This window comes from Chamaea fasciata, unplaced genomic scaffold, assembly GCF_029207755.1.
Source record: "Chamaea fasciata isolate MVZ Bird 193981 ecotype frontalis unplaced genomic scaffold, bChaFas1.0.hap1 SCAF_3, whole genome shotgun sequence".
In the NCBI taxonomy this organism is placed as follows: domain Eukaryota; kingdom Metazoa; phylum Chordata; class Aves; order Passeriformes; family Sylviidae; genus Chamaea; species Chamaea fasciata.
In genome coordinates, this window is record NW_027094088.1 from 93,956,515 (window position 1) to 93,971,618 (window position 15,104).

Genomic DNA, 15,104 nt, shown 5'->3' on the forward strand with positions numbered 1-15,104 from the left:
TTTAGGTTTCCTATATATACCACTGAAAATCTGCAGATGATTCATCCCCAGGATTTGCTGTCAAAGGAGCACAGTTGTGAGTTATGCTTCTCATAGTTTCTCTGGTACTGTACTTTTACCCTTACTTCTTCCTTGATTTTAAGATGTGTCCAGGTAAGACCTGGGGAATTCTAGGACAGCAGCTTTGGCCAACTACATATTCAAACTCTCTCACTTAATCATTTAACTACCTAAGTCCAACAAAGCAACATATTTTAATAAAATTAATACAACCTACAAGTGACAACATGCATCTAATCTTGTACAATGACTTTCATAGACATACTGAAATATCAGCCTCCTTTATGGTGAAGCACCTTCACTTTCTCTGCTCCTTCCTTGCCCCAATGATCTTTGTGCCAAGAAGGATAGGGTAATGTATCGGGTTTTGCTATTCCCAAGCTCTTCCCTGCTTTTCCCTGCCTAACAGCGTCACTCCTCTTGGCTGGCAGACTGGGAGAGATTCTCTGGAGGTACATCTGGTGTCTTAACCAATGCACAGTCATACTGAGATGACTAAACCACATGCATGGAAACTTTTGCTACCATTTAATCTCCAATGCAGAGGGTGCAGCACTGCCGCTGGTAATGTACTTCTACAATAAGCACCACTAAAGGCTTTGGGGATCATATGCATTATTGATGCAGGATTGTTTGATATTTCCCATTGTGACAGAAAGGAGACAAGTGGTTAAATTGCTTCCTGTTGTGCATGACTGTAGACATTAACAGCTGTTATTTATAGCTCCTATAGTATCCCAAAAGGCAGGAGAACCACGTCATACAGCATTACTACAAAAAAAAAATCATTCTAGCAAAGTAAATAATTTTAAACATAGAGAATATCACTGTAGAATGGGAAGCATGAACAGCTCAGATGTTTTGATAACAAAATATATGTGTTAGTACTCCCACCCAACCAGCTAATACAAGAAGATTTAGGAAGGACAGGAAAAACTGTACATTAATAAAGTCCTGAAAGAAAAAGGTACATCTGGAAAAAGTGTCTACCAGTACATCAGTGGAAGGAGGATGTAATTTTCTGGAAAATGCACAACTAGAAAGAGAGCTCTGATGGTTTTAATCATGGACCTGCTTGCATGCTACATCTCTTTTAAAGTGTTATTCTATCCTAGGAAATTAAGTACTAGTCCAAAACATGAGGCAGACTATTCCAAATTAAGAAACATGCCTTAGAGCAGGCAAAGATTGTTCAAGCATCTTAGGAAAACAAAAGTTATCTAACACTGTGGGCATCTTAGATACAGAACCCGATTCCCCATACTTTCCCACTCTTCTAGTAAAGAGGGGTGGGAGGAGTGGGAGGCAGGTGAAGAAGGACAAAATAAAGCAAACAAGAGTTCAGTATAAAACAGATTACTTTGAAGAAGTTAGCAGTGTGAGTCCTCGTCCTTAATTTTTCTAACTTACATTTTTTTCAAGAAAATTTTCATGATAAATTCCACTATTCCCACAAACCTGAAAAAAAATGTTTTGCTACCTAAAACCTTGATGAACTTCCACCAAATTGGAGGATTGTGATACAAATGATGTGAATCTGGAATAAAAGACTGTTAGTCACTTCCAATGCTGTTTTGATTACTTACTCTTCTCAGGACTGGGTGTCTTCAAAGGTCAGGAGCTGATGTATTTTTAAGATAACCATGTACTTACACAGTTAAATTGCAATTTAAAGGAAAAAGAAGTATAATTAAAATGTTGAAAAAATGGTAGCAAATAAAACATGTCTATTTCTTCTATACTTTTCACAACTGACTTATGTATGATTAATGCATGCCAGCCAAGAGGTCTGTTCTTGCTTCAGAGGTGCCTCAACATTGCTTGGAGAGGCAGGATGCTACTGAAGTGAGGAATGAAGATACTTTTGTGTAGGCACCCCTGAGAGCTTTAAAAAGTGAGGGAATAGGTTTTTTAGGCCCACAGTCAAATTTCTCTAAGGGTAATAAAATATCAGTGTGGTCTACCGAACCCACGTAAAACAAATTAATTCAAATGTCCTTCAGCATTACAGCTATATTCCTCTGAGACCTATAAGAATTCCCTGTGCGTCTTGCCGTTAAGGTAGAGTTGCTCCAGAAAAACATACTAACAATTTTCCTTACTCAGTGTATGAGTAGAAATGTCTGTATTTTGATCTTTCTGCTCAATTGCACACTCTTTACCTCTACCCACACACTGCACTGTGTTGGCCAAGACATACCTTTTAGCAGTGAACTTCAAAACCACGTTCCTCCGCAAGAGAGTGCCAGTGTACAGTACACTCACACACTCAGAGGCCCTCAGTCCACGTGATTTACATACTGCCTGAGCAACTGTTTCACAAATAGATGAAAGCACGAGAAAATAAAAATCCCAAACTGAGGCATATATGAATCAGTCATTCTACATACAGCTTTCATTTATCAAGACTTACTCACATTATTAACACGGCCGGTTATCAGAGCTGCCTGCAGTTTCTGTGTCTGATGATGCACATTTCTCTCTTCCTTCAGCAGCTGAGCTGTACACATTGGAATGCTTCACAAAACATTTCAGAAGTAAAGGTCAAGTAAGCTTTCTTGAAAGGGATAGTATTTTCTGGAGAGAATTTCCTTCCTACACACTTTTAGCTACCAGGACTCTTGCAATATTAGGCAAAGAGACTGCGAACATGCATGCCCACATGTCCCTCTAGAATTAAGCCTCACCAAGCCAGAATTCTTTCTTCAGTCCCCGTTTCCCCCACATATATGAGCTGAGACTATTGGGAAAGTGCTGTGTTACAGCTGAGGGTTTATACCCAGTCCCGAGAGCAGGGGGGTTAGGCAACACTTGCCTTTCAGGGAAATGTATTTTATCAATACTGAAACATTTAACATGCAATCTAAACATCAGTGAAGTATTTTGTTCAGTGTTTTGGTTTTAAGACTACGTAATTTTGGGTGAAGCAAAACTGAGGGTTCTCATAACAGTAAAAAGAGTGGAAAAACATCCCCCTGGATGAGCTAGTGGTAGGTAGAGGACCAGGAACTCCAAAAAAGGTCTTTGTACTATGCTTGCAACCAACTAGGACACCACGCAAAGACTGAAGCACCAGCACTGTGTGCTATGATCATTCTTTTTACACCACAAGCAGAATGGCATAGAGGTCTGTGCCAGCTGGAACCTCAAAACATTTTTATGCTCACACATATCCAGAGTCTTCTAGCCTGTCCAATTATTTTAAGTGGACTAACATGTGTTGATTAGTTTTATAACTGTCTTGATACTGAAGTCTGAGGTCCTATTGGTCTTGAGGTAATAGACCTGGCCCCTTTGAAGTATGAGTCTAGCCCAAACTGCCTATCTTTTTGCTCTTGTGGAGACCAGATTTTAGTGGATTTAGGTGAACAATCCTAGGTACATACAGATCCAATAAGACAAGGTAGTCTTCTGGCTAGTTTGAGATGGAAAGTGTATAGTTCCTTATTCTAGATAGACATCTAGCAGTACTACGTCTAAAATGGCCACTGGGTATCGCCACACATCCTTTCATCAGCTTATTCTTTCACAGTCCAGTTCAGTTCTTCCTTCCTCATCCTCTTCTGGTGATCTCCAAAACCTCTACAGAGTCATGGTAACAGGTATTGCTTGTAACAGCTCTGACAATGAGTTTTATTTATTTTTGAATTTGCAGAAGCTGGCATCATAAGCCTATCTAACTAAAAGCAAAACATCCTTGACACCAAGGTAAGACAACTTCCGGATTAACTAGAAGATTAAGAAAATATTTATTCTTCCTTTATTTTCTCCCCTCTAATTCCCATTTCCATGGAAACTGGGCTGGAAAGTACCAGCAGGCAGCCTGCAGCTGAACAGCTGAATGAGAATGCTCATGTTTAACTCAGCAAGCAGACAGCAGGTGAAATCTGCAGGAACTGTCTAAAATCTATAGCTGCATCTTGAAAGCAAAAGGACAACTTCAGTTTCAGCAACAAACTTCTAAAGAAGATGATATATCACCCCAGTGAATATTCTTGTGTGGCAGCAGTTGATAATATGATTTCCTCTTTGATAAAAGAGGATACGACAGGAAAAAATTCTTTATCACAATGGCACAAGGCAAAAATTCATCACAATTAATTTAATGCTTCAAAATGTTCAGATGGAAGATAATACGGTAGTGAATATGGTAAAGATATTTTTGTAACAGGACTTTGGCTTCTGAACACTATGCTGTAACTCCTTCTGTGGAATCAAACTGGCTGCTGCACAGTTCATATACACGCATTGTCAGCCCAGTCATCTGGATGACTCTTCTTACAAGCATCCATTGCATTTCAATCTATATAAATTGCATTTCATTATATATACATACATATAAAAATTAACTAGAAGGCAGTAACATATTCACTAGTTATGAAACACATTGGTTTTGAGCACTAATTCACTCTACTTGTCTTTTAAAATCTAATAAGCTAACACAATTGTAGCTAAAGGAAAAAAAAAAAAAAGCTATGTTAACTTCTTTATCCAATTTAGTAAATTTTAGTGCAGGAATTCTATTTAATACCACCTTTTCTCCAGTTCAATATTTGCTCTTCAAGCAACAGGAAGAAAAGCAAACAAGCAAAGGATGAAGCATTCCTGTCTTGGGCTGCACTTTACCCAATGAAGAGACTGGTTATTATTAAATTCCTGTTTTTGTATATAAAGCAATTACCACTCTCTCAAGAAGATATTACTCACTCTCTGCAGAAAGCAGAACATTGGTCACGCTTTTTCCAGTGCAATTTTTGGCAACACAGTGGACAAAAGAGGATGATTATAATGAAGGATTTAACATCTTGCACAAGTTCAATATCAGCACACAAGAGCTGACCTGAAAATGGGTTATGAAGAAACTTGAGACAGCATCAGTCTTTTTTCCTTTTTTTTTCCTAAGAGTGTTGCTCAAAGTTTAAGAGAGCTATTTATCAGAATCAAGTCAGCAAGATAACTGCAGATGCTCTCTATTGTACCTATGTTCTCCTTCAGGATGAGAGGGGAAATTCAAGATTAAAGCATCAAAGAATGGATCAGCCCAAGAAGCTGCTAGTGACTATTGATTCATTCCTTTGGGATCTTCAGTGGAGAAAATGAGCCCAAATTTGCAGTCCACCACATACCAAACTCACAGCTGCAATGGAAAAGGACAGTATAGAAGCTGCTTGTGCAATTTCCCCACATGATTGAAAACTAATAATTGTGTATCAAGAGCACAACAGAGACAGACAAAACACACAGCTATCAGCATCTCTGCAGTGAAAGAATGTCCATTTAGCAGCTGCAGCAATGTAAAAATCACACCGAGTGCCTTCTGTTAAGGAGTTCTATTATGTTTTACTTTACCAAGTATGTTTGTGCACACCTTGAGGATCATTTATTGTACTAGATCAAGATACAGGGAGTCCTGGGATAAACAAAAATCAAACTCCAACTAATTCGCTCTTCTGCTCTAAGACTGCTTAAACACAGACTGCACAAAAACATAAGCTTTCAGATATATTCCCTCTTTTTATTTGCATGAAATTTTCTACAGCTAAACAACCCACATGTACTGCCTGAAGAGTCCTATTTCAAGCAAGATGGGAAATAAAAATAAATTTTAAAAAATATACATTTAAACAAAAAGCAACCCACAGCAGGGTACATTGACTTCTCTGTTTCAAATCAGCATTCTTAACCCCTCAATTTTTTGTTTTGTTTAGGAATGCCAAAACAAATTGCATTTAATGGCTATCTTCAGTTTGAGGGTAGAAATCAAGGGCACTGCTCATACTGCATGAACAGCTCTCTTATCCAATACCATATCCAAGAACCATACTAAGAGAGGAAGGAAGGACAGCCTTAGCATCTGCCTAAGGTTTACATAAGTAATTCTCCAGTAATGGTAAGGACTTCTGAATTGGCTGAAGATTTTCCAGTAATGGGGGATGGATGGGAAATATTTATAAAGGGAATATGAGCTGACTGCATGTGTACACACACAGAGGGTGGTGGCTGTCCATCAGAAGGGGTGGGTTATTTCTCCCAGCTGGAGCTGGAGAGAGAGGGTTGTAATTCAAGAAAATAAGCAAGTTGCTCCCCACCTGGTCATTACTACATTCACAGTGTTTCCCCCTATGATCTTGTTACTAACACATGTACAGAGCATGTAGCTGCTTTTCTTCCAATTAACTTTATAATTCCTAATGCATCTCAGTTGTTGGTGTCTCGTTAGGAGATGGAAAGAAACTGAGCAGGGCCATCAATAAAGTTTTTACAGTATGGTTATTGCATTTAAGATGGGAGTGTAGAATAAAGGTGTCTGGTCTGGGATCTTTTGCTTCTTGAGTAATATAGTATGGGACAAATACAGTTTCTAGATACCAGCTAACACAATAACAAGCACACATTGTGCCAGTGCATGGTATATGAACTTTTAATTAAGTAGTGAAAATATCATTAATGGAAAGCCACAAAAAAACTAACACCTAAAAATTGAAACATCACTGCCTGTTAGCAAAGCTTAATGCAAGAAACCTACAAGTTGTATTCAGTGTTTTATTTAGAGAATTAGAATTTGTAAAGGCTTTTTAAAGGCAGTCTTCAACCATTGAAACACCTAATCTCATTAAATAAGTATCTTCTTCCAAAACTGCATTGCTATGAGATGGCTGAATTACGTTTTTCATGTTCCCTTTTGAAAGTCTTTGCAGGATATATTTTTATAGCTTAGTTATAAGCACTGAGAATAACAGTTCACAATAGAAGGACTAACACACCAACACCACCGGACAGAGATCACTGCTCCCATGTACCTATCTTTTCATGCATGGGCCTCTTCTCTAGTTTACAAATACAGAATACCAATACTGACTAAGTGTGGTCACTTCAAACTCCTGCACAGAGTAGGAAGGGACAGTGAGACGTGCAGTTTTCTAGAGTACAGGCAATCAGGGATATATTACTTGTCAGGCTAATTGCATATACTCTGGAAAAATCAAACTTAGGTCTGAAGGGCAGCCAGACAAAAGGTTTGCCTGGCAGCACTGGCCCCATCATTCCCAAGGGCTCATTTTTTTCCCTGGGGTCCAGTTCCAGTGCTGATTGCATGCAAGAGCCTGGTAATGGGGGCACTCTTGAATGAGGAGCCGAAGAACACCAAGCTGCCTACACTTCAATTGTTGAATTCCTGTAAGTGAAGAAACTGCTACTGCCTTTCTCCCTTTCACTCATCCTACTCCATACAGCATCTCGTTTTTCCTTAATGGTTTTGTCAGTCTCATTATGTGGTTCTTCCCCTCTCTCTTCTCCCATCCCTCCACCTAGTTCATTTCTTCTTATCATTCTCTATTTATTTGGAACAACATCAAGCCTGCACATTGCTCAGTTCCTCCAAATGTCAACAGCTGAACACAAACAGACCTAAAGCATACAATCAGTAATTTTCCTGGGCTCATTTACTGAGAGTGGAGCTGGAAAAGATTATGTATGATGTATACATTTACACAAATTTACCGAATTTCTTGGTTTTAGTTTGGACTAGTTGATCTAGATCTAAAGTCTGACAAGACGAAGGTTCATTTATCTCGAACAGATGCAGTTAATCAAACTGTAATTCAGTCATTCCTTTACTCCAGAAAGGAGGTGAAAAATCCCCCATGTCCTATCTGAACTCTCCTTCTCCTCTCTGCCAAGTGTTTAAACACTGTAAATGGGAGAAGTGGAGGAAAATGGAACACAGATTTCATTTACTTTGAAGCTGCTGGCAATTCCCCACTATATAGTAGGTAAGCATAAAAAAAAAAAATACTTCAGCAGTCACACAGACACAATAGAACTTAGAGATATTTTCACACATATGTGTGCTTGAGTTGTACAGCAGCTATTACATACTTACATAGATTTCCTCTTCAAAGAGCTTAGTTCAAAATTTTCAAAACCAAATTTTACACTAGCTAGCTCTTTCTTTCTTTCTTATGTCCAAGTGAAAGCATTATTGCAGGTGACTGAGATTTTAGGTAAATGGTTATCTTGATATTGGTTTTAAAGGCATATTACACCCTCTCCAGATAAAAGTTCAGTCTTGCTGCCCAGCTCTGGGCCATCACTTCATGTAACTCTGTCTTTGATACCTACATGATACACTTTTATATAAGTTAAGAAGAGTTTGTTTGTCAATGGAATCTGGATCAAGTTCCTATACTACAAGAAAAAGTAAAAAAAAAAAAAAAATAGGCATAAGATATGAGCAAAAGAGCACACAGACTGGGCTGAGGCCATTACACCAACCCCAAATTTCAGAAATCCTTGAAATTATTATGAAGGCCAAAGTCTGTCTGCAATTTGTTTACTAATTATAAACTTTCAAATTCTTGCTGAAAGGGGTGTGATATTAACTGTCTTACTAGAGTACTTCTATCACATTCACAGTCTAAAATGGAAATAAGATTTTAAATTTCATTTGAACATTGGCAGGTAACCACAAATCCCACTACAGTTCAACACAGTTGTCAACTTCTCTCTGTAATTACCTTTAGTGCAAACTGAGCCTGAAACACATGGAATAGCAAGCCAAGGAGCAAGCTGGTTTATTTTAATGGTACCTACTGGGGGAATGGGTTTGCAGGTTTAAGAAATGTCAGCAATCACATATATTCTATTAAGAAGAGATAGAAAAACAAGCTATATTTTTCTTCCTACTTCTCTAAAATTAATCTGTCAAATCATACCCAGAGTTGCTTATGCAGTCACTTTCACTCAATTCATAGTATTTCTGAGAGGATTTTAAAACTTGTTTTAAAAGAAATTATTTTTTCCTGTAATAACAAGATGTAAAATTAAATCATAGCTTTCTTCTCTTCCATTATCATTCTCATCAATTTCTTTGTTCTTTCACAAACACATTACTCTAAGTTTCTTCCTGCACAACAATAAGGTATTGTTAGTGATACTGCTTCTGTCTACTCCTTTAGTCTACTCCTCTACTCTGAAAAATAAGCATAGGGCAAGCATTTATCTGCAGTCAGAGCTACGTGTGACTTAATGCTTAGTACTTTTGTACTTTTGATTCAACAGGACCAGACTGCAGACTCCAATATTAAATGCTTTTCTTGACAAAATAGTAACTATATAATTAAAAATGTAGAAATGCTTCAGAAGTTCATACAAATAACTTTATAAGCAAGACCTGAGAGCAACATCTACAACTGTGCCACCTACAGAATGTTAACAGAATACATAAAATCTTCACATGAAAGAAGATAATTTAAACAAAACATCCAAGGTAACACCCCCTATAAGATAATTTCATTGACTATAAATAGCAAACAAGACCTCTATATAATCCAATTTCTGTTGGTGTTTCTCCAAATCATATTACAATATTAACTCATTAAGAAAAAATTTTACCTGTGTTCCTGTCAGGTAAAATACAGCAATGCTTCTGCAGTATGCCAGGCAGAACCTGTGGCAACAAAGAAACAGGTGTTATGGATATATATGTTTTAACATCATATGAATAAAAGCCTGAGATTGCCAGAATGCTGCATTTGCTGCATCTGATCAGGCTTTGTGCTCTCAGACTGAATCCAAATTAACTATCGTGTGATGTAAAAGTGAATTCTGTTCATCAGGAGCTGCAAACACAGAAAAATCTTGCAAAATTATCTGCTTACTACCTGCCTGTAAAGTTAGTTTCACATTCTCCCATTGATTACAATATCAAAAGTTGATTAAAAGAACCTAAGACCATAATCAAACATGCTCATCTTAAAAAGACAGTATGTTATCAATCAGTGATGCTGCCGTCCCTGATTTCGCACTCGTGGCACTGGGCTTCTGGCATCCAGCTTGTTGTAAACCACTCAGACCCAAATTCCAGAGCACAGCATTTTGCTCTCCACACAGCCAGTTCCAGTGGACAGCATAAAACTCCAGAAGCTTAAGTAGGAAACTCAGGGGAATGGGGACAGAGAAGATCCACATTTTGTGGTTCAGCACATCCACCATGGTGCAATGCTTCTGACGGTCAGTGAGAAATGCTGCGGAAGCTGACCACCACCACTGGCCCTTTCCCACAGGGAGAACCTCACCCTTCTTCACAGGTTTACATATTAAATTCACCAATTTTGCTGCAGACAACCAGCTTTGGTACTCCTACTAGCAAAAACCTGTACTTAAAGCACCCAATACTTAATTTTAATCTGACTTTAAAATCTAGAATTTGCACCCTGGACAATGATATCAGCATCAGTAAAATTGTAGCTTAAAGTTTAATGGCTTTTCTTTTGCTGTTTCAGAGAAAAAGCCAATTAAAAATCATGCTCTAAGATGGCTTCTTCAAATTTACTCTTGAACATGCACCCTTTAAAGTTTGAAAGGTAAAAGAAAAAAAACAGTTAGTTTCTACAGACAGCAAGCCAGTACCACCACAATCAGGAAATCCTGGGCTTCCAACTCTAAGGAGACCCCAAACACCACGACAGCTGGCATTAAGTTCTGAAAATCCAGGAAGTAAAATATTTTTGGGAATAGAGATATTTCTGTTTTTCCCAAAGACTGCCATTGCTGTTTGTCCAAGATGAATGCCAGGGATGAGACTGCTCAGACCTAGACATGTACAGCCCCTGTGGCAGTGGCACACATCCCCAGCCCTCCCCACAGGACTTTTCCAATACTTATTTTCAGAATGCCCAGGAGGACAAACACCTCAGCCTGTGTGTCCTCCAGCAAAACAATTTAAAGGCTTAAGAACCTTGCTGCACCATGCTTCCTCCTGAATGCACACATGCAGAGGCAGGGCCATTGCAGAACATTGCTTTTATTGCCATTATTACTTCAGGAGTCAGTCTGCAGCCAGAAAGTCTCCCTGAACAAAAATCAATGGGTACAACTGGCAGGGATGAGAACTGTCTCCCCATCCAACTCATCTAAATTTTACACAAGGCACGGCATTTAAATGTAAACTTTTTCAAAAGTAATTCACTTGTTTTGGCATTATTCGAAAGCTAAGCTTGTGGATAAAAAGTTAAAAAAAACCCCAAAACAATCAGCTTGCTTTACCTTGTTTCATAGGCAGCAGGCAGCTTGTATTTTGGGAAGAATCAATGGCAGAAATATCAATTTTCTGAAAACCACACTCACCATTCTACAGTGTTTCTTACATTTTAGAATTTAATAAAATCCAATAATTCTTGGAAGTACAATGTCACATGTACAAACTATAGCATATTCCTTATGGCCATGGATATAAATAACAGCAGTCTTACAGGCGTTGAAAGCATAAAAAATTAGAAGCAGAGAACAAAGAAATCCTAAAATGAGCTGAGACAGTCTTTCAAAGCAGTGTAACACAAAGACTGAATTTTAAAAACATACTGTCTTACTCAGACATAAAGTAACATTTAGTTCCTCAGGAATCTGTCACATCTTCTTCCCCACATGCATGAACGATGAAGAAGCTTTATGAATTTATTATGAGTTCCAAGTTAATCAAATTAAGACTGAAATTAAAAGTAGAGGGAAAAAAAAAAAAAGCAGGTCTGAAATTGGAAGACAACTTCAATGGGAAAAAAGAAAAAGCTCTAGAAAATAGTTCACCCTTCCTGGTAGACTGGATATGGATAAAAGAACAGACATTAAAAAAACCACAAAAAATATTTATTTGTCCCTTTCCTTCATACTCTTTAAGTGCTAAGTAGACAAAGAGTATGGCAAAGTCTTAAACAATGCTTTCTGCTCCCCAGCCCTTTAACATGTTTACCCTGCACAAAGTCAGTTTCTGGCTGCTAGGAGTTTGATATCAACCTCCCACTTACTTATCTACAGTATACAGATTTTTACACTGTACCCATCTCCATGGTATCCAAGAGCCTTTTCACACTGCTCTCCTCCCACTTTCTCCCCACTTTGTTCCTCTCCTCCCTAGGGAAACTGACAGGAGAATTCCTCAGCAAAACTGTCACCTTTCTCTCTACAAGCCTCTCCTTTCTCCTGCTGCTTTCCTTTCATTCATTTGCATGCTGTAATACCCAGTTTTCTGCTTAAAATGCCTAAAATGCCTTATCAGTCTCAGAGATTTTTCTTTAATTTTATAGAATATCCTTAATTTTTTTTTCCTTTTGTTTGAAATTTACCTACATGAGCAATTTGAGGGAGAATCTTTACCCAAAGCAGACTTGGACTGGTTTCTGCTGTAGAAATCAAAATATGTGAGCAACTGGAGGGATTTACATGCAGGGAAGAGAGGGGGAAAGGCAAAAGAGAAACATGTTTCAATGATATTAACTGATGATTTAACCTTCAGTTGTTTTATAAGCTCTCAGCTGGGAGTTAAGGCATTGCAATACTAAATTAAAAATGGACTCATAGATGCAGAAACAAAATAAATAATACAGCAGGTGGTATGTCCTTCACATCAAGGTGCTTCCCTAACAGTAGGCAAATTAACTTTGGTCAATGATATACAGATAGACAGTCACATGTAGCAGGAACATAGTCTTTGCTTATGATGCCAAGATGAAAGCATCCTCAAAGTCTGTAAAAAATACTGATTGTTGTGATTGGATATTGTTTTGGATGTATTAACACTTATTTTCATTGTAGATTGCTGAGCTTAGAGATATATAAATATCTAGCTGACATAATCTGTGTTCAAATCTTAACCTGTAGCCATCCATAATACAAGTATTCAGACAGCTCCTCAGAGTAGCACAGGGTAGCTACCAGGTTGGTTTAAGTTTAATAAAGATCATATTTTTTTAAGTTTGCTTGGAAACTTTCCTTCAATTTCTTTAAAATAAGACAGATAAGTCCTTTGAGTGTTCAGTATGCAACTTTTTTTTCATGATAGAGTGATATAACAAGAACTAGAATTTATTCCTAAAAAAACAATTTAAGTTTGGAAAGTATTAACTTCAAACCCACTAAAAAAAAGCCCACTTTACAGAGAAGCAGAAATGTGAAGCAAAATGATTCTCATGTGCAAAAAGGCCTCTGTGAAATGGATATCTACTCACTTAAAAGGACCTGCTGCACAAAGACGATCAGGCCTCTCTTTGGTACTGAATGATAAAACTGTTTTGCTTTCTACTCCACTTATAATCGGGTTGCTAAAATAGCCATACAAAAATGATCTAGATACTATTTTTCCTCCTCCATTTACATTTTTTTCTGCTAAAAATTGAGTCAACTGAAAATGAATGTTTCACAGGTCCAAATTTGCAGAACCACAACTCAGGAGTCCAAGTGCTCCATAAGAGAAATTTAAGGCAGAACTTAACAAGGATTTTTACTGCGATTTGAAACTTGCCAGAAGGAAAGAAGTTCAACTTGAATTTCAGGTCCAAGATGAAACAATAGTTTTCTGCTTTTTACATACTAGAAATCCAGTGAACCCAAAGATGAGAAAGTCAAAACATCCCCTTTTTAGGCATGCCAGCCACACAGGTCCTTTTGTGGCCCTTGTGTTCAACCATTTCCAAGGACTGCCTCTGGGAGAGTCCCCTATGCTCCAAACCTCCCTCCCCACAAAACTATTACAATTAGCATGTGAAGCATTTTGATTGCAAGAACATGGTAACATTCAAGAAGAAAATGTGTCAAAAACATACTGGAAAAATTCACATCAATTTATAAAATTTCAAAGAAAAGAGATTCCAGAATGTGAGATTTACTCATGCACTGATGTTGCAAAGAAATGGTCCATGGACACAGTCAGCCACCAAGTGTGCCATGTATCTTCTATGGAAGGAGTATGGTACTAGAGACAATTCAGGCTAGATATTTGGGTGTGATCCAGTGAGTTCCTATCTTTTTGTCTTTCAAACGTTATGTCACTTCTTTGGAAAAGAGAGGCACCTCCTAGATCTTGCTACCTGCACTGCTCTGTGCTAAGCACTACTGCCTGCTTACCATCCATACAAGCCTCATGGAATTAATTGTCTCTGTTTTCATTCTAAAATGAAATATTCATTCTATCTCTGTATTTGGTTTTCCTTATATTTGTCTCAGGGCTTTTGTTTTAGGAAAAATTTCTTTTTCAGCTACTACTGAAGGGTTTTGGAATAATAGATCTTAAACCACTGGAAATTCTGTGCTCATGCTTCTCTGAATGTCTTTTATTGCCTCCTGTCATTAAAGGGGTATACTATATTTTTGTTTTCATTTGTATTATTGTTTCCATCTATTTTGGGTTACATACCTGAGGATTTTAGATGTCTCTGTCCCATTAGCTCTGTTGAAGGAGAAGGAACCTCTCTGGAACCTATTCACTGGTGCTTCTTAAGCAGAAAAGAAGCATTTGGGATTTGGCTGCCCACAGCAGCCACTTATTTGGCAGGTCTGTAAAGATATCTGACTTCAGACAGGGTGTTAAAAGTAGGCAAGGTTTCCTGTTCACAAGCTGTTGGGTGATACAAACAATCATAAATCAAAGGCTTATCATTACAGCATTACCATAATTCTTTCAGAGCAGACAGGCTTATGCAGGATAAGAGGAAATTGTTTCAAACTAAAAGTCGAGACATTTAGATTAGATAGTAGGAAGAGATCCTTTACTCAGAGGGTAATGAGGCACTGAAACAGGTTGCCCAGAGATGTTGTGGATGCCCTTTCCTTGAAAGTGTGCTAGGTCACGCTGGATGGGACTTTGACTACCAACCTACTCTAGTGGAAGGTGTCCCTGACTATGGCATAGAGGTTGGAACTAACTAAATGATCTTTAAGATCTCTTCTAACCCAAGTTTTCTATAATTCTATGACGATTCTATGCAACCAGGTGTTGAAGTGCTGCATCAAGGCCACTTAACTGCAGATTTCTAACAATACGCAGTTGATTCAACCTACCAAAGCCAAATCTGAAGTTCATAGCACTCCCACAAGCATAATTATGTTTGGTTAAGATTTTTAATGAGTATCTAGGGAGTGTATCAACAAATACCAGTTGTCATTTCCATTCCTGTAAGAACTCAAAAGATAACCTCATTGTTAGTGTGCCTCCTGTGTCTCAGTCTAAGCTTTTATTGATACAACCTACACCAGCATCAACAACAGTTCCAAGT

At 38.0% G+C, this 15,104-nt stretch overlaps 1 protein-coding gene across 2 annotated transcripts in view; it reads right to left on the bottom strand.

Annotated features, from left to right (window-relative positions):
* Positions 1–9,504, bottom strand: part of DLGAP2 (DLG associated protein 2) — a 378,906-nt gene extending 369,402 nt beyond the window's left edge. Inside the window, exon 1 of one of the 2 annotated variants that reach the window (XM_066179828.1) lies at positions 9,454–9,504. The gene's annotated coding sequence lies outside the window, so the exon portion shown is untranslated. The remainder of the gene's footprint in view (positions 1–9,453) is intronic. The other variant, XM_066179829.1, reaches the window with a different exon arrangement.
* Between the last annotated feature and the right edge of the window lie 5,600 nt (positions 9,505–15,104).